Source organism: Narcine bancroftii, chromosome 3, assembly GCF_036971445.1.
Source record: "Narcine bancroftii isolate sNarBan1 chromosome 3, sNarBan1.hap1, whole genome shotgun sequence".
Lineage (NCBI taxonomy): Eukaryota > Metazoa > Chordata > Chondrichthyes > Torpediniformes > Narcinidae > Narcine > Narcine bancroftii.
In genome coordinates this window covers 84,846,538-84,867,544 of record NC_091471.1, presented here as the reverse complement: position 1 = coordinate 84,867,544, position 21,007 = coordinate 84,846,538, and the positions used below count along the sequence as shown (strand labels likewise).

General features: G+C 42.2%; 1 protein-coding gene and 1 long non-coding RNA gene across 7 annotated transcripts in view; one reads left to right on the top strand and one right to left on the bottom strand.

The window, feature by feature from the left end:
* Positions 1-21,007, top strand: part of pde4d (phosphodiesterase 4D, cAMP-specific) — a 1,272,582-nt gene that overhangs the window by 854,271 nt on the left and 397,304 nt on the right. The window lies entirely within an intron of this gene.
* Positions 1,849-19,985, bottom strand: LOC138757325 (uncharacterized). The gene is made up of 3 exons (XR_011353503.1): positions 19,840-19,985; positions 5,488-5,620; positions 1,849-3,281 (listed from the first exon to the last, which is right to left on the bottom strand). It is a non-coding gene; the product is annotated as an uncharacterized lncRNA (long non-coding RNA).

Below are 21,007 nucleotides of genomic sequence, written 5' to 3'. Positions count from 1 at the left end.
GGCAGACTGCAGGGATGTGTGCTTATCCCATTGCTCTACTCACTCTCCACCCATGATAGAGCGGCTATGCACTATTCAAATGCCATCTACAAATTTGCCGATGACACCGGACGGCAATGAGGAAGTGTACAGGATGGAGATAGATCAGCTGGTTGAGTAATATCACAATAATAATCTTGCACTCAGCATTAGCAAAACTAAGGAGTTGATTGTGGACTTCAAGAGTGGATAAAGTTAAAGATTTCAAATTCCTACGTGTCAATATTTCTGAAGATCAATGCTGAGGTCTTCATGTCAATCTAATCATGATGAAAGTTTGCAGATATATTTGTGAGGATTTTGAGGAGATTGGCATGTCTCCAAAGACTTGTAAATTTCTACAGGTGTACCACGGAGAGCATTCTGACTGGTTGCATCACTGTTTAGTACGGAGATGCCAATGCACAGAAGAAGAAAAGAGTACAGAGAGTTGTGACCTCAGCCAGCACCATCATGGACATCAGTCCTCACTCCATCAAGGACATCTGCAAGAGGCGATGAGTTAAGAAAGCAGCCTCTAACCTCAAGGACCCTAATCACCCAGGCCATGCCCTCTTCACACTGGAATTAGGTACAGTAGCCTGAAGGTGAACACCCAGCAGCACAAAAATAGCTTTTTCCCCTCGACCATCAGATTTCTGAATGGACAATGAACTATAGGCACTATTTCCCTTTCTCTTCTTTTAGCACTATTTTTTTTATTTTAAAAATATAATATTTTAGCAATATTTGCACATGAAATGCTGCTGAAAATGAATTTCATGATATTTATGAAAATAAATTCTGATTCTGCATATAAGATGATAAGGGGCATAAATAGCGTGGACTGCCATAGAAAATACCAGAGGACATCTATTTAAAATGAATGGAGAGAAAGTTTAGGGGGGATGTCAAAGGTTAGTTTTTCTTTACTGAGAGCCGTGGATGAGTCTGGTACAAGAGGGACATTTAAAAGACTAGGTAGGCCCATGGATGTAAAAAAAAGTTGTAGGCTTGAGAGAGGGAAAGATTAGATTGTGTGAAATAGATTTATGAAGGAATGTCCTGTACTGAGCTATACAGTAATTGGCTATGAATGCAAAACCAAGTAGAGGTTTTTTGCTACATATATTAAACAGGGAGGTTCTGATGTCAATTTTGTGTTCAAATCCTGCATTTTAGGACTCCATAAATTATTACAGACAGTTGACCTGGAGAGGGTACAGATTTACCAGGATGGTTCCAGGAATGCAAGGGCTAACATATGAGGAATGTTTATTGGCTCTTGGAGTATAGAAGAATGAGAGGGGATCTCATAGAAAAATTTTGAATACTGAAGAGATTGGACAGAGTAGATGTGAACAAGATGTTTCCCTTGGTGGGTGAATCTGGGACAAGAGGACGCAGCCTTAGAATTAGAAGGCACTCATTTAAAACAGAGATGAAGAGAAGTTTCTTTAGCAAGAGGGTCATGGATTTGTGGAATTCGTTGCCACATACAACTGTGGAGACTCGATCATTGGGGGAGTTTAAGGAGGAGATTGAGAGAGTTTAAGAGGAAAATCTGGGGAAAAGGCTGGAAATTAGAACTAGATGTGAGAATGGTTTAGCTCAGAGTGGAGTTGCAGAGCAGACTTGATGGGCCAAATGGCCTACTTCTGTTCCTTTATCCTTGTGATCTTGTGACAATACAAAAGGAAAAACATGTCTGTAATTAACATCTGTTTAAAGATAGCTGGGTTTTACATTAAAAAACAAAAATTGTGTTCTGGAAAAAATTCATACAAACGAAACAAATGATTTTAACTTTATTATCTATTTAATTCAGCACAAAATATTGTTTCTAGCAGGTAAACTATGTTAATACAAACTTGTCCACTAAAATGCAAAACTAAATTGAAAACTTTAATAGGCTTTTATCAGATATAATTTCTAACTTTCTACTGCAGATATGTGGAAAGTTGACGATGCCCCAAAAGAACAATGTACATTACTATTTATTCTAATTCTCCTGGCTCTCCATTAATTTCACACAGATGTCCCAGCAAGATATCAGGAGAAATCACGTTTTTTATTTTTGGATGGTGTACAGTGCCATTGTAACACTGATAATCTATTATTCCAGTGACTGCTCCAATTTTCTCCGATTAAAAAAATCCTTTATTTGTGAAGTTAATAATGTTATTGTTATTAACTCCCAAGTCTCTACTTTAACATGCATTTTTACAGGAAACAATATTTGAAAATACAAACATGATTTTAAATTGGCTGAACTACAATATTCCATTAATGATATAGAAAGAGCAAATGATTTGAATAATTTGAACATTTGAGTGTATTTTATCAACATGCTCAATAAACCTAAAGGTACATTGAAAAAAAATTCCAAACAATAGCAGTAAGTCACAAAATTCTGCAGACACTGTGGTTGAAGTAAGAACACAAAATGCTGGAGAAGCTCAATAGTCAAACAATCTCCTTTAGATGGCAAAGGTTTATCTTTACCTTTACTACAAAAAAGACGCTGTTTGACCTGCTGAGCTTCTCCAGCATTTTGTGTGGTTTATTCCAAACACTAGACTTTGTCATTAAGATGTGAAGAGCTCTGGATACCCCATGCCTTGATTCTTGTTTCCTGATCTGATCAAGAGGCTGATCACTGGTGTCAGGTTTGCTACAAGGAATATTAGAGGCACGAGTTTTCATTTTAGGATTGAGATCTTTGAATGTCTAGTGACTATTAGGGTCTAATCTAATCCACAAATGGAACAAATGATCATTAATATCCACTTTCATTATTTATCCCAAGATTTTTGCTTCCGACATTTCAATCAGATGTGCTCAAATGTGTTACTAGTTTCTCGAAAAAGGCTCGGCCATTGTAAATAAATGTCCCCATTTCTGGATCAGTAGCTCCCAATTTTCATATTCTTTCAAACTCCTTGTGTAACATTAGTGGGAGGTGTTTGAGCCTCCAGTGAACAGCCTTTACACTGGTTCTCATCCAGATGACTTATATGGTAGCTACTACAATAGAGGAAATAGATATAAGATTCAGCAAATAGATATTAGACCTCCCCTCATTTGCATGCTGGTTTTGTAGTAAAAATGTCCAAGAAGTCTCAGAAAAGCTAGAGTGAAAACCCGGAGAATCTGTCTCCATATGCTTTTTACTGATTCTCCGCTAGGAAGTGTTTCTTCCCTGAAGACAAAGGTCAGGCAGATTATACCCATTGTTTTCTTAATGGAATTCTTCAGATTATCTGGAAGAAAGATAAAATGATGAGGCTCACAGTTTTCATCAAATTGCTTGGATCCTAGATCTGCTCCTGCTTGATTACAACATCCAAAAAGACCTTAATGCCACATCCATCTTGATTATTGTATTGTATTTAACCTTGTAAGCTTTTTATTTCTTACAACAAGACTGACTATTGTATGCATTATGCTTTCTATTCAGTTAGAAAGCACATATTTGGAGGATTTTAAAATGCACATATGGTATTGTACAAAAACCCTGATAAACAGTTTCATAACAAATCAGAAGTCAGATATGACTGCTAACTAGTGTAAATAGTGATAATGAAATGCCCTTTGATTACATGTACCTTAACCTTACCTTTTAAATGCTCAATTTAACAGAAAGTAAAGGTGAATTAACAATCTGAAGTTTAATGGATAAAATTGCATTAATATGTGTGCTCCATTTAATGAAAAGCCTTTGGTTTGTGAAAAGTTCATAAAATTGGCATTAGAGGGAATAACAGAATATTTTAACTGTATTTACTGATTTTTTTTTAAGAAGTAACAAAATATATTGATGTTTTTGTTTGTTTGAGGTAGTTTAAATGAACGTCCAAGGTGTTGGCTTGATAATAGGGGAAAGGGTAACTGTGGAAGGATATTTTTGTGATTGGCAGCCTAAAACCAGGAGTATACCACAAATGTTGGTGTTGCTCTACATGTGAATGACTTGGATTTGAATATCGGAAATAGGATTGCTAAACTTGCAGAGGACAGAAACAAAGCAAATTCTCACAAAGCAAGAGCAGTGTGATAATGCTGTTGTGGGGTTCATCAGGAAACTGATGAAATGTTCTAAATTTCCCCTCTTGTACCTTCTCCTTGTTGTGAGAAAGGAGAAGAGAGTGTGGCTGGAGTAGAATGGTCCTTCAGTATGTTGGCTGCCCTTCTTAAGCAGCAGAAGATGTAGGTGGAGGGGAGGGAGGTCTGCAATATTTCTGAAATGAATTAATCATCTGCATCTTATTCCAACTTTGGATGGAACAGCTCCTGCACTGCAGTGATGCATGCAGCTAGGATGTTTCCAGGGTGCACCTGTAAAAGTTATTAAGGGATCAGTGGATGAGCCAAACATCCTAAGCATCCGAAGGAAGTAGAGGCTTCTACGTGGTTGGTCTTGGTCAGGGTAGGAGAAAGATGTACCCCAAAAACATGAAGCTATTTAGTGTATTCATTTCAGCATCATTGATGTAGACAGGGGTATGAGCTCTTCCTCCTCCAATCAGTTCTTTTGTCTTACTGACTTTGAGAAAGAAGCCATTACACTCCCAATCTCTTTCCTGCATTCCGTCTCGTCATTATTTGGCCTCAAACTCTGGGGTCATGAGTAAACTTAAAGGGTGGAGTTGGAGTGGTATTTAGCTGTACAGTTGTAGGTGTTGAGTGGGTATTGAGACAACATTATTGTAGGGCACTGTGGTTGAATGTGATTGTGGAGGAGATGTTGCTACCTAACTTCACTGATTGGGATCGATGAGACAGAAAATCAAGGATTAGCTGCAGAGGTGAATGAGTTTGCTGGGGTCTATGGTTTTGAAGGTAGAATGATAGTCAATGAACAGCAGTCTGACATAAGTACCCCCAGTGTCTAGGACTGAGGAACTGGTACTTTTTAAAACTGCTTAAGGACCCAGAGGTCTTCCCCTAGATACCATTGAAAAGGTTGATAAGAAATGGTTCCAGGCTGCCAGAGATAATAACTTCACAAATCTGGTCAAAGTTGGTGAACACACCAAAATATCTTGGTCATTAAAAGGCACACTGTCAACAAACTTTCGACAGACATCTTCTACCCACCCACCAACTTCCATGGCTACCTTGATAGACATCAACACACTATCCCCTGTAAGGATTCAATTTTTTTCTCTCAATTCCTCTGTCTCCATTGCAACTGATCCCAGGAGGAGGTCTTCCATAGAACACTACAGCATAGAAAACAGGCCATTTGGCCCTTCTAATCTGTGCCAAAACATCATTCTACTAGTCCCCCTGATCTGCACCCATTCCATAACCCTCCAGTCCTCTCCCATCTATGTATTTATCCAATTTATTTTTAAAACATGAATGATCCCTCATTTACCATGTCAGATGGCAGATCGTTCAACACTCCCACTACTCACCGTGTTGGGGCTAAAAGAGGCAAAAATATGTAAAGAATTTAGATACCTTGTTAGTTTGGCATTCTGTTGGTCCCTGAGTGGTCATTGGAGGCATCTTGAGGTAGTTTTTACTTTTTGTGGCCATCTTTGTTATGCACATGCATGGTTCCAAGAGCATGCACAGTATGATGGGGCAGCATCTGGAGTTTTAGATATAATGTTATAAAACAGTGGTTTTAAAATTCCTCCCCCCCCAACTACCCACCCCCCCCCCCACACACACACACACACACACACACACACACATCACTTTAAGTAATCCCTATGCCATTGGTGCTCTATGATTAGTAAGGGATTGCTTAAAGTGGTATGTGGGTGGGAAGGGAAGGTTGAGAATCACTGCTCTAGTCCCAATTGTTACTGAAATATTTTGCTTGAGAAAAATTGCCATTGTCCCATTTCCTTTGGAGTTATGAAACTGTGCACATAACAAGTCAATTAGGTACAATTAAAACAGTGGTTTTCAAACTTTTTTCTTTCCACCCACATACCACCTTAAGCAATCCCTTACTAATCACAGAACACCTATGGCATAGGGAATACTTGAAGTGATATGCGAGTTTGGGGGGTGGGGGGGTGCAGTTTGAAAACAACTGGTATAAGACATGGCAGCGACTTGAAAAAGACTGAGTGAGATCTTCATAACTTTAGTTGACTGTGATCATAAATGTTACTTCAAGATTATTCAGATGTTATCTATGGATATTTCATGTCAACATTAAAGAAGATAATTTCAAATTTATGTGTTGGAATAAAAGATTTAAATACATCTGTACTTGTATTGAAACTAATTGAAAACACGTCAATAATAAATATCTCACAGCCTTCAAGCGACTATTTATTGGATCGGTCATTACACACTGAGTGAAGAAGTTCCCCCGAATGTTCCCACTAAACTTTTCCCCATTCACCCTAAAGCCATGTCCTCTTGTATTTATCTCTCATAATCTGTGGAAAGTGCCTAATTGCATTTACACTCTCTGTACATCTCATAATTTTGTAAACCTCTATCAAAACTCTCCTCATTCTTCGATGCTCCAATGAATAAAATCCTAACCTGTTTAATCTTTCACTATAATTCAACTCCTGAAGACCCAGCAATATCCTAGTAAGCCTTCTCTGCACTCTTTCAGTCTTACTGATATCCTTCCTATAGTATGGCAACCAGAACTGCACACAATACTCCAAATTTGGCCTCACCAATGTCTTATACAACCTCCCCATGACATCACAATTCCAATACTCAAAACTTTAATTTATGAAAGCCAAGATATCAAAAGCTTTCTTCACAACCATGCGTACCTGTGATGCCACTTTCAGGGAATTATATATCTGTATTCCCAGATTCCTTTGCTCCTCTGCACTCTTCAGTGCCCACTCTCCCTCTCTAACTCACTTTAACTATCTCTTTTATCTTTACTTCTCTCTGTCTAACGCTACTGCTCCTTTTGGATTTACTACGGCTCTCTCCCTTAATATTGTGGTAATATCATTCCTGGAGGAAGCAATAAACCAAATGAAAACCCTGTTTTGGCCCATTTCAGTAAAAAAACTTTGGAAAATTCCTCCCCAATTCCCTAATGGCAATCGAGCAGAGCACAAGGAGATCAGTGAAATTTGTGATACACTACCAGCAAACCTTATTGTAATTTTAATTCTTATTGGAGAGGGTGCTTAATTTAATTACTAAAAGATCAAAAATTGAGCATCATTCTCACTGTGCCATGTTTCCTGCTCTTCCTTTAACTCTCGTTCTTCTCACTCGAGCTCCCGCTCGAACTCCTGCTACATTTGCTCGAGCTCTCGCACAAACTCCCGCACCAGCATTCGGGGCCCCAAACCAAGCAACACTTCATTTGTGAATCTGCACTGATCATACTGCATCTGAGGATCCCATTATGGTCTCTATATTGGAGAGTCTGGGTGCAGACTAGGAAATCACTTCTTTGAACCCCTTGCTTTCCACCACAATAGCGTGGATCTCCCAGTGGTAACTCATTTCAATTCCCTGTCGCATTGTTTTGCCGACATGTCCATGGTTTCATGCACTGCTAGACTGAGACCACTCACAAATAGGAGGAAGAACACCACATATTCCATCTGGACACCCTCCAACCAGATGGTATTATGATCGATGTCTCTGATTTCTGTTAGCCTCCACCCCTCCTCCATCTTTTCCTTGTTTCCTTTCGGCCAGCTCTGTCTTTCTCTTCCCTTTTCCCTCTGCCTCACAGAGCCAAAAACTAGCCCCTCCCCAATCAAATCTCACATTTCCTCTCCTGACCTCTTATAATATCCAATTTACACCTTTTGTCGTTAGTCTGTACTATTCTTCCCCCATTCTTCACTTTTCACCAGCTTTTTAATATAAGCCCTTTGCCTGCTTTTTTGCTCACACCTTAGGGAAGGGTTTAGGCCCAAAAGATTGGTTATGTATCTTTCCCTCCTATGGATGCTGCGAGACCAGCTGAGTTCACCATTTCTACTTATTTACATTAAAAGGCACAAACCCATATACACACTGCTCCATTAAGTCTACACGCCTATTATAGCTTCTAGTAATCATCAATTCTTTTAAATATTTGTATGCCTAACCTCCTACTCACACTCAACACTCATACGCACGCCTCATTACTTACACACATTTTGCTGTGAACCATGGCCGCTTTGACACTTACTCAGGTTGTGGTAGCCCATGAACCAGGTCACCCACACTCTTGCTACTCATGATGACATGGGGCATTCAGGAGACCCATAACTGCTCAATGTCAACCATTATATCCATTTAATATTTCCTACATAACAAGGGTGCCATCCACCTGCCCATCTGCAGTCAGTGAGGTAGCACAGGAGGTGGACAGCCATAGCAATGCAGCAAACAGATACTTTTGTAATGTAGGCAGATGACTACTAAAACATTGTGTGTCTCAGTTCCAACCAAAGGAACTGCTTGCACTAACCATCCGAGACTCTCGTATTCATGCAACAATGTTTATTTATTTATTTGTATTTCTGAATACTTGGCCTGCATATGTATTGTTTATATGTGCGTTTTGTCTGTGTGTCTGCATGTTTTGCAATGAGGACTGGAGAATGCTATTTTGTCAGGTTCCATTTATACAAGCGGATGACAAAAAATTTGACTCGATTTACAGTGATTATAAAACTGACTGTTAGGTTGATTATGAGCTTGGATTCATGAATAGTACTGAAATGATCAACAATTGTGCAATGATAACTTGGGAGCTGGGCCACCACTGGTGTTGCGGTTTTACTTTATTTATAATCACCTGTGGAGCGTGGAAAGCACTGGGATGTCGGCATTAATGAGCGCCACCAATTCCCATTAAGGATGATAATTAGCCACCTTCCTGGGCCTCTGTGGAGAAATAGCTCCCGTAATGATACCCGTTTGTATTGTGAATGTAAGGTCACTGAGGAGCAGAAACAGATTCACAGCTAAGACGGTATTTGAGTTCCCAAGACCACAAGATAAATGAACAGAAGCAGGCCACTAGGCCCATCGAGTCTGTCCCATGACTGTACACTCTGAACTATGCTCACACCTAGTTCCAATTTCCATCCTTTTTACCATATCCCTTGATACCCTTACTAATTAGATACATATTAATTTCCTGTTTAAATTCTCCCAGTGATCTGGCCTCCACTGTTGTATGCAGCAGTGAGGTCCACAGATCGGTTTTGAATGGATAACTTCTAATTTTAAGACTGTGACCCCTGTTCTTGATTCACCCACCAAGGAAAATATTTACATCCATTCTGTCAAAACCTTTCAAAATTCAAAATGTCTCTATGAGATCCCCTCCATTCTTCTATATTCCAACAAATACAAACTAAGAGCTGCCAAATGTTCCTCAGACGTTAGCCCTTGCATTCCGGGAATCATCCTAGTAAATCTCCTCTGCACCCTCTCCAACAACATCACATCCTTTCTAAGACTGGGGGCCCAAAACTGTACACAGTGCTCCATATGAGGTCTCACCAGTGCCCCATAGAGCCTCATCAACACTTCTTCACTCTTATACACTATTCCTCTTGAAATGAATGCCAACATAGTATATGCTTTCTTCACTACCAATCCCACCTGGTCATTAACTTTTAGGTTTCCCTGCACTAGGATGCCCAGGTCTCTTTGTACCTCCAAGGTTTAAATTTTCTCCCCATCCAAATAGTACTCTGTTTATTTCTACTGCCAAAATGTAGAACCGCACATTTCTCAACGTTGTATATCATCTGCCATATTTTTGCCCAGTCTCCTAATCTGTCTATATCCTTCTGCAACTTTATGATTTCTTTAACATTTCCTACTCCGCCACCTATCTTGGAGTCATCTGCAAATTTGGCCACAAAACCATCCATTCCATAATCCAAATCGTTAATATAAATTGTGTGGTGCGCTGTTAGCCAGAATCAGACACACACAAGGTAAAGACTGCACAACAGGCTTTAATCCACAAAGACTTCCACAGAGCCAGGCTGACTGTAGCTACAGCAACTCTGAGTGAAGCCTCGGGAGGTCGGCGCAGGCTTATATCCCGGAGGGCGATTGACACCCGACCAGGTGGGACTTGATCCATTCAGGCTGACTGATTGACTGCCGGCCAGGTGTTGACCTGTCCCCTTAGGTACAGAGGTTTCCCCCTGCAGTAGGCCGGCGGTACACTCTTACAGGTGCAGAGATTGCCCCCTTCAGTAGGCCGGTGGTGTACCACCACATTCACCCCCTTCTTTAAAATTGTCTGGGGGGGGCAGGGCAGTAACAAGGAATACTCACACGATACAAAATACAACATTTACAGATTGAGATGATGCGGCGGCCGCTGGGGTCTCTGTGACCGTCGTAGGACTGGCTCCTGGTCACTGGACGGAGAGGAAGTGGGGGGGGGGGGGGCTGGCAGCAGGGGTCTGTGTGACTGGAGTTGTGCCGCACGGAGGGGTGGCCAAGGGGGCCAGTATCGAGTCATAATGGATGGGTGGGGGGGGGCAAGTTCGACCCCCAGGGCTGAAGCGGGCCCCTGGTGGTCAAGGAGGTCCTGCCTGGGGATGAGGACGTATGCCCTGTTGGCATTGTCCTGGGCTGAAGAATGCCGTGGAGTGGTTGGTGCACCTGCTGGTGCCAGGTCCCTGGTTGAGACTGTGCCCTCCCTGCCACCGCCGAACCTAACATAGGCGTAGTTGTGGTTTCTGTGTAGGAGGAAGACCTGCTCAACCAGGCATTTGGCCTTGTGTGTCCAGTCCCAGGGATGTGAGCCATGCTGGGAGGGTCATTCCAGTCACCGACTTCCTGGGGAATATTAACAGACATTCATGAGGGGTCTCGTTAGCAGCGACCAAATGGCATGGAGTGCCTCGGGCAGGGCGTCCTGCCAGTATTCAATGGCCCACCCTTTCTACTTGAGAGCCAGGAGGACTGCCTTCCAGACGACCCTATTTTCTCGTTCCACTTGGCCATTGCCTCTCGGGTTATAACTCGTCATGCAGCTAGTTGCGATGCCTCTTGCCATCAGGTACTGGCGCAGATCATCACTCATGAAACTAGACCCCCGGTAGCTCTGGATTAAAGTGGGGCAGCCAAACATGGTGAAGATCTTCCCCAGGGCCCTGATGATGGTGGCCGTGGAGGTGTCCGGGCAAGGGATAATGAAAGGGAAGCATGAGTACTCATCCACTACTGTGAGGAAGTAGACGTTTCGGTTCGTGGAAGGCAGGGGCCCTTTGAAGTCCATGCCGAGACCCTTGAAGGGCCTAGTGGCCTTTATGACATGGGTCTGGGGCAGGCGGAAGAAGCAGGCCTCGGACATGTCCCTGACATTCCTGATGGTATACGGCAGGTTCTGGGATTTAATGAAGTGGTACAACCTGGTGACACCCGGATGGCAGAGGGATTCATGCAATGCCTGCAGCCTGTCATTGTGCATAGATGCGCAGGTCCAAAAGACGGCATCAGGGAAGTCGTTAAACTTCCCGAGGCGGTACTGCATGTCGTAGCTGTAGGTTGCCAGCTCGGCTCTCCAGCGCAGGATATTGTTGTTCTTGATCTTGCTCTTGTGGGTAGTGTTAAACATGAACGCCACGGCCCGCTGGTCCGTGAGGAAGGTGAATCTCCTGCTGGCCAGGTAGTGGTGCCATTGTTGGACCGCTTCCACAATCGCCTGGGCCTCCTTTTCAATGGCAGAATTTCCTAGCTCAGAGCCGTGGAGGGTCCTAGAGAAGAAAGTGATGGGGCACTCCCCTTGGTTGAAGGTAGCGGCGAGGACCATCTCAGAGGCATCGCTCTCCACCTGGAAGGGGGAGTCCTCATCCACGGCCTGGATCATGGCGTCCACGATGTCCTGCCTGATGCGGATGAAGGCTGCCTGCGCCTCGGGTGGGAGGGGAAAAGTTGTAGCTTGGGCCAGTGGGCGGACCTTTTCCAAGAAGTGAGGGACCCACTGCGAGTAATAGGAGAATAGGCCAAGGCACCTGCGGAGGTCCTTTAGCATAGGGGGAGAGGTAGCTCTATTAATGGGTGCATCCTTTCTGGATCTGGGCCGATGACTCCATGGGCCACGATGTACACCAGGATGGCGAGGCGGGTGGTGCTAAACACACACTTCTCCTTGTTGTAAGTGAGGTTCAGCTCCCCGGCCATCTGGAGGAATCTTTCCTGGTTAGTATCATGGTCCTGCTGGTCAAGGTCGCAGATAGTGACATTATCCAGATACGGGACTGTTGCCCTTAGCTTGTGCCGGTCTACCTTGCGATCCATCTCCCGCTGGAAGACGGAGACCCCGTTCATGAGCCCAAAGGGAACTCAGCGGAATTGGTACAACAGGCTTTAATCCACAAAGAATTGCACAGAGCCAGGCTGGCTGTATCTGCAGCAACTCTGAGTGGGGGCTCGGGAGGCCGGTACAGGCTTATATCCCAGAGATGATTGACATCTGACCGGGTTGGTCTTGATCCATTCAGGCCGACTGATTGACAGCCGACAGGTGTTGTCCTGTCCCCTTACACTCCTGCAGGTACAGAGGTTTCCCCCTGCAGTAGGCTGGCGGTACACTCCTGCGGCCGGTGGTGTACCACCTCAAATTGTAAACAGCAGTGACCCCAAGACCGAACCCTGCGGAATACCACTTGTTACAGGCAGCCACCCTGAATGGGATCCTTTTAATTTCAACCCTTTGCTTCCTGCCTATCAGCCAATTTTCTATCCAGCCTAATTCTTTGGCTTGGCTTCGCGGACGAAGATTTATGGAGGGGGTAAAAGTCCACGTCAGCTGCAGGCTCGTTTGTGGCTGACAAGCCCGATGCGGGACGGGCAGACACGGTTGCAGCGGCTGCAGGGGAAAATTGGTTGGTTGGGGTTGGGTGTTGGGTTTTTCCTCCTTTGCCTTTTGTCAGTGAGGTGGGCTCTGCGGTCTTCTTCAAAGGAGGTTGCTGCCCGCCAAACTGTGAGGCGCCAAGATGCGGTTTGAGGCGATATCAGCCCACTGGCGGTGGTCAATGTGGCAGGCACCAAGAGATTTCTTTAGGCAGTCCTTGTACCTTTTCTTTGGTGCACTTCTGTCACGGTGGCCAGTGGAGAGCTCGCCATATAACACGATCCAGCCTAATATCGTCCTTGTAATTCCATGGGCCCTCATCTTATTAAGCAGCCTAACATGCTACACCTTATCGAAAGCCTTTTGAAACTCCAAATATACAACATCCACAGCCTCCCCTTTGTCTATCTTTACAGTTCTGTTCAGTACTTGTCTATGTCTCAGCTCACTGCTCTCCCAGGCTCACACAAGTGGCAAAGCTGCTAATACGACAGTTTTTTCCCCATGTTGTTGTGGGCAAAGGAATGGGCAAAGGAAATGCTATTAAATGTCAGGGAGAGATGGTTGTACTTCCTCTTGCTGGATTAGGATATTGCCAGGCACTTTTGCAACTTAAGCCATGTTATTCTCTCCTTTAATGCAAAATGTATTTAAGTACAGTACAAAATATAGCAACTGTTCACTTTTCTCACTCCTTATTTAACCTAAGCCTTTTCATTGAGGAATAGAGATTTGCTTGATTTAGAAACAAATGTGATAATTATTTTACAAATCAATATAGGATTACAGGAATAATTGTGCATTAAAAAAATCACAAAGTTATAGAATGTTGACAGAAATCAGTGCCTTGAAACCTACTGTGAAGTAATAAAGTTTAAAGTCCAGGAAGGAGTGCTTTTTCTTTGCAATTCTCACCCATTTTTATTGGAACAAGATGTGGAGATGCAGCCAGTCAAATGTCATTGGAAAATTGGCTTTTCTCTAACTTCAGTAACGTGGAAATTCCTTAAGTACACAATTTATGACAGAATATTTGTAATCCATTCTTGAGCTTTCAGACTTGCAAAGCCAATCTGAAGCTGTTATATTGTCAGGATAATGTTAACTATTTTGTAACTGTGTAAGAATACACCCTTCTCACTGTAGTAACTGTAGTGCACCACTGTGGGGCGTATGTATATGATTGTGTGTGAACAGTTTTCTCGAGATGGTGGAAGGCATTAGTAAGTAAGGTCTTCTCTGTTAATGAAATCTCACATCTCCAAGTTATTTAAGAAGTCTCCCAAGTAACTCCAGAAACATAACATGCCATTTCCCTAGCTGTTTTGGTGCTCTAATTGGAAGGTGAAGACCTCATCCAAAATATGTGAAATTATCTCTTCTTAGAAAACTTAGAAGATTGTACACCTCAATTGTCTTTTTCTGCCTATTGAGAGTACATATTCAAACCAGATTTCCTTTTAAATAGCAGGTTCCTGCCTGGGAAAATGCATCTATGATTTGACTCTGGGTGAAAACTGCCTGAATTGATTGTAGTCCGTTGGATTATATGCTTATAATGATGTTGCAAAAGTATATTGCTCTGTTATACAATAAGATGAGATTGAACTGTTCAAAATATGTTCCAACATTTGTTCATCATTTTATTTTCCTGTAAAATTGATATTTCTACATCATGCATTTCTTTAGTGAGAATGCCTGAAAGGCTAGAAAAACTGGACTTGTATCCGATGGAGTTTAGAAGGATGAGGGGGGACATGATTGAGGTATACAAAATTATCAGGGGGATAGACAGGGTGAAGTCGGATTACTTGTTCCCAATGATGGGGGAGATGAGGACTAGAGGGCATAGTTTAAGAATACAGGGTAGGCCCTTTAGGACGGAGATGAGAAAACATTTTTTTACCCAGAGAAGTGTGAATCTGTGGAATGCTCTGCCACAGAGGGTGGTAGAGGCAGATTCGCTGATTATGTTCAAAAGAGAGTTAGATAAGACTCTAGTGGGCAAAGGAGTTGAGGGTTATGGGGATAAGGCTGGAAAGGGGTACTGATGGTAGTGATCAGCCATGATCTGTAAAATGGCGGTGCTGGCTCGACGGGCCTAAGGGCCTACTCCAGCTCCTATTGTCTATTGTCTATTGTCTATTGTCTTTTGTCATTCTTCCATTTAGGAGTGTGTTGAAATGGTAATCTTATTAGACTGGGATAAAGATGTTTAGACATTCATCTGAAATTTGTCACTCTGCAATTGACTCACTTATCTTAAAAGTTAGTATTGATCAGTGGGCCTTGTAAAGATAGGAATTTCAGACAAATATATTTATAATAATCAAACTTTAAAAAAAGTTATCCTTTGCATTTTGACTTCTGTCATTTGCATAAAATGACCCATGCTATTACATAAAGAGGTTTCCTCCATTTTTAGCACCGTATTATTCACACCTTGCTTTCAATGAATTCCGCGTTTGCTGCTTTTTTCAGATTTTAATATTAAAATATTATTGCACAATGTGGTCCTATTGTAACATCTTTTGGAGTTTGTTCAGGGCCTTAACTTTCTAATGATGTAAGTGGATATGAGTCACCCATATGATAACACAAATTATAATTTAAAAAAATCCCTCGAATAAAACTTATTAAATAGAAAACAATACTAACATTAACCAAATAGTATACAAAAATAGTAATAACAGATTATGGGGGGGATGTGTGGTGTAAGTCACAGAGAAAGGTGAGAATGGAGCAAGTTAGCTGTTAGAGGTACTGATCAAAGATCATGGTGACTCTGTTTCCTTATTTTTAATGTGACAATAGAAGGAATGTTGAACCGAAGGAAAGGTGGGAACATTTGAACTGGCTTAACTACAATTGGAAAATTCATTGTTCATGTTGTTGGATTTAAGAGTGTCCTGGAGGAATTTGATACATTAGTAATTTTCTACAAGTAACTTTCTTAGAAAGGATGAGGGCAGGGAGGGTACCGGGGTTTGGGGGAGGGGGGCGGGGGTGAATGTGGTAAACCACTCATTCTATATTTGACTGACTGTGCACACCCATTGGCGAACTGTTCCACAGCCCCCTCCACAGTTCAGGACAGTCAACCAGCATGGACTTGACTCCTTTCTATTGCTAATAAAAGCCTATCAGTTTTACGTAACTTCCAGTCTTTTGGAGTTATTGATGGTTCATCAATTTTATTCACAATAAACAATAACAATGGAGAGATCCTGAAATCGGAGGAGTTGAAACTCCACCCTCAATCACCTGAAGCCTCCACCAACTTTGAACTCTGGCTGCGTTTTTCCTGCAGGAAACATCTGCCATTGCCAGATCAAAGAATGAAAGCTGCAGGTACTACACTCCCGGGTCGGGCCCATGGTATACTCTATGATCAGGGACGCTGCGTCATACTCGGAGCGTCCCAGCGGGATCAATGGCTGTCTCCATTTCCCATAATCCCCCAGGCAACTGGAACTGCCCTGCCAGCACCAGCGCCAAGGAAACACGCCTGCCTGTCAACGCAATCCATCATGGCAAGGTTGATGATATAAAGACGGAGAAATCCCAAGGGGCCATGGGTGAGGGCAAGGGGTGGGAATGGTCTGTGCAGCAGACTGCAGCATCGCGCCCACCCTGAGGTGCTGAGAGCCTGATGAACTGGCCTTGGTCTCCATGCTGATTAAAGCTGCTTCCTTACGCTGCTTTCCTACCTGCCGCTTGTCAGGGAGGCACACGGAGGAGGTTCATATTAGGAAGGTAGGCATGTGTGTGTGTGTGTGGGGGAGTATGATGAACATTGTTTTGTCTGGATTTATATGTACAAACAGATGATAATGAACTGAACTTGAATTGCATTGTAGAGAAAACTTGCTTTTGGAACTGTTTCTCTCAGTCTTACCACACAAAATTAATGGGGAGTCATAGAAGCCCTCGGATGTGCTCCGTGAAGGATATGCCTTGGACAGCACTGGGATCCTGCAGATGCTGGAGAGGTCCTGATGGAGAACAGTGCTTATGCTTCGAGACCAGATGCCGATGCTGAAAGGGAGCTCACAGGCAAGTGCAAGGCAGCAACACCACCACCAACCCCCCACCACACTGAACGAGTTTTCAAAGGACAGATCGTACCTCCTGCAATTACCCTAATGCCCCCCCGCTAAGACTTGTTCTGGCACTGACCCTGGATGAGGCTGAGGAGAGACAAGTCCCTGTGGAATTGGGAAAGGAAATTAAAATGGCTGGTAACTAGGAATTCCAGCTTGGACCTGAAAACAGAGCACAGATATTCGGTAATCTCACCAAGGTAGAGCTGGCCACATGGTGTGCACTGAATACAGTAGATTAGATTGACAAAAAAAGTTCATGTAAAATTGCCTGATCGGCAAGGACCATGAATGGCATATTGATGTGAGTCTGGAGTCATTTTCTGGCCAGGCTGTGGAAAGATTTCATTTGCAAAAGTGCATTAACTGATGTTCATTTTGCAAAACTCAACTTATTTTTGTTTTCTTATTAAAATAACTGATATTAAATTCCACAGCAGCCAGATGGGATCTGTACCTGGGTCCCTGGATTATTGAACTGGACCTCTGGCAGCTCTGCCACCATTTATTGTGAAAGCCACTTGGCTTTCATTGGATTCTCCTGAACTTTGAGATTAACATTGATATTGCAAAATGACTCAAAAGGAGGCTATTCAGTTCATCAGGTCCACATTGGCTCTCCACAGAGTAATCCTATCAGTCCTATTTCCTGATCCTTGTTTCTCTGTCGCCCTGCAACAGCTTCTCTCCTATAAGTCTATTATCTCCCCTTTAATTATGTCCTAACAATTTACAGCATCCAATTAATAAACTGGCATGATTCTTGGGATATAAGAGCAAAAAAGAGCACCCAGACCATATGGTTCATAAACCATCAATCACTTGAAAGACTGTTGTAGAGAAACCAATAGGCTTTTATTCACTTGAGAACTCTGTTGTGCTGCCCTGAGTAATGGGGCTGTGGATCAGTCACTTTTATACAGTTGCCTGTGGGGAGGGGTCTCAGGAACAACTGGCCAATAGGTCAAATAATTATAACATGACAGTGGTTTACCACATTGGTCAGAGGGACAAATTCCACATTGACAATAGCTGAAATCAGGAATTTTAAGGCAAGTTTTCTTTTGCCCCTAGTTCCTGGGCTCTCACACAGATATATAAATGCTTGGGCCTACTTTTACAGTGCTCTATGCTGTTTCCATAATGATACCACTCATTTGCCAACTTGCTCACTTTGTGGCAGTAGGTTCATTTTTTTTTTAAATTCTTTCTCAAGTATTATGCATCAATGGTTCATCACTGGTCTTCTGTATTTATCAGCTGTGCCTGGAATATAATAAGCATTTCAAGAATTTAAGGGAAAAAAAGCAATCAAAGAGTTGAAAATGAAAAAGAAGAGAAAAATCTTTTCAAAGATGCGGATTTAAGGAACAATGACCAAATATAGGAGGAGAATATTCAGAGCTTGAATGTTGGAGAGAAAGGATTGCTGTAGAATGGATTAAAATTTGGAGGAGTTTCTATTGCTGAGGCTTGGGGAAAGTAATCATTATCAGAAGGGACAGAGATCATGAGCTAACTAGGCCTGGTAGTTTTGAATATGCTGAACTTTGTGGAAAAGAGAATACAAGACCAGAGATGTCAGAAAACAATGGCAAGCTGGCATCCTCCTTTGCTGGATTTTTAAAGCCTAAGTTCACATACGAAATGCAACTGTGCCAACACATTACATACATGAAGATGAAGGGGATGGAGGGACATCTATCAAGTACAAGTTGCACAGTTTTAGTTTGATTAGGTCATAATGTTCAGCACACATGAGGGCCAAAGGGTCAGTTCCTTTGCTGTATGGTTCCATATAAATTTGAGAAAACCCCAGAGGATTCACTGGAATGATGAAGATTCTTTTATTTTATGATTCCACAGCATCAGATTTAGTTGTGACCATAGCATTTGTGAAAGTGCCATTTAGTCATCTTCTCCTGAGTCAGGCTACAACAGTGATTTGAAACAAGAATTTTCTGCATTTGTTAAGGATGCTTTGACAGCGCTTGCGATGGGCTGAAAGCACCGATGATCAGAGATTGGAGAAGGAATGACTGGGCCACATCTCCTGGAGAAGAGGTGTTTGGGGGCAGGGGTGGGATGTGGGGGGAGGTGGAGGTATATTTAATGGAGACAGGAGGCAATGTAAAGCTCAGTATTGCATTATCTGCAGGTGTCATGCCTAATTGTCATTTTCCTCTCCAGAGACAAATGCCTATAGAATAAGATTTAATGTTCCCTGGAGTTTTCCAGGAAACATTGCACAAGGAATAATACTATCTCATGTCACCCTGTTGGGAAAATCACAATTGGACTTTAAGGGTAATTGATGACATAACTTCTGCATTTAAATTTTTTGAGTGACACAAGATGACCTGATGGCTGTTATCATGGAGTACATATGGAAAAATAGATTTCCAATTACTTCATTCTGGGCGAAAAAATAACATTATGCAATTGAACTTCTGGTAATAATGTTTTAGAAATTGTATCTACATTTTGCATTGAATACTTGCAATGTCAGATTAGGCTGTTAATTCTTGTAGTTTGGATTAACATCTATGATCATTTGTTAATCAGCACCTTTAATCAGGGAGCCTTAAGCCCAACCTGTTCTGTTCATGAGCTGTCAGTACACTTCCTGAAAGAAAGCAGATAGCAAATACAAACAGCGACACTGTTTCACACATGCATACTGAATCAGTTGGAATGAGACCGTGTCCCTAACCGTCACAAATTGTGGAATGCCCTCTCTTTTAAAAAAAAGTATAGTTGAGTAATTAAAGAAAATGGAACTGTGAACAGTTGTTAAAAGTTAGCTTCATAATCAAGGGAGATGAAAATAATGGTTAGCTAGTTGAGTTGTTAGAATGAAAAATGAGTTTGCCAACAAGCTGTGAATACTTAACATCTCCGCAGAAAGTGACTAGGTACAGGAGTGCTTACCTTCATGGATCACCATATGCCATCAATAAGCCTATTGACATCAAACAGCAACGATGGTAAACTTCATTTTTTTAAATTTGCTTATGTTCTGATTTCATTTGCTATATGCATGAAGCTGCATAAAAGCTGCTGCAGGCTTCCATTTGTTTCAGTGCAACAGCTGCGTCCTTTTCTGTGTAATAAATAACTTCTTGTACGTCACACTTTGCATAACTGAAATTCTACTTGCTTTAATTTCAGCTTACATTGGTAAATTAACAGTATTAATGCCTTTATTAATAAGTGATGGTTGATTAGCCTGATTCTGAATATGTGGTTACTTAAATGGCAAGATGGTATATTCTGAATAACATTTAATGGACTGAATTGTCATTTAGATCCATTTGAAATCATTAAGATATGTTGGATTGGATGCCTGAAGAATGAAATGCATTTACCAAAAAAAATAACAAAATACAAATTATTTGGTCATCTATTAACTTAGAGTGGGGAATATGCTTTTAATACTGTTAAAATTCTCTCATTTTGCTAATGGCTCTGTCATGGGGTCACATTCAAGATGAAGTAGCAACTGGTCAAAGTGCACTTTGTCAGAAGAATGCTGCACAGTGACAAAACTTTTATTTGGTGAACAGTGTGCAAATTATTGTTTAGCATCATAATCTTCAGTGCTTCATTTTCAGCAATAGATGTGCAAGTTCAATCAATGGCTCAACTAAAAATCATCTGTTCCAATTGGATAAGCATTGCTACTGTGGTGCACTGTTAGCCAGAATCAGAGACACATACAAAGATAAAGACTGTACAACAGGCTAAAGCCTGTGGCTGCAGCAACTCTGAGTGAGGCCTCCGGAGGCCGGTGCAGGCTTATATCCCGGAGGGTGATTGACACCCGACCAGGTGGGGCTTGATCCATTCAGGCCGACTGATTGACAGCCAGCCAGGTGTTGTCCTGTCCCTTTACACTCCTGCAGGTACAGAGGTTGCCCCCTGCAGTAGGCCGGTGGTGTGCCACCACAGCTACTACCCAAAGAAAATATACCTCTGTCAGTTGGCATCTCTTTAACAACAAAACATCTTGCTTTGGGTTGGAAGTAAGCACTCTGGCAGATGGTTTCTTCCAATGAAATGGTATTGCCAGTAGCCAGTAATGTAACAGCACTGTCAA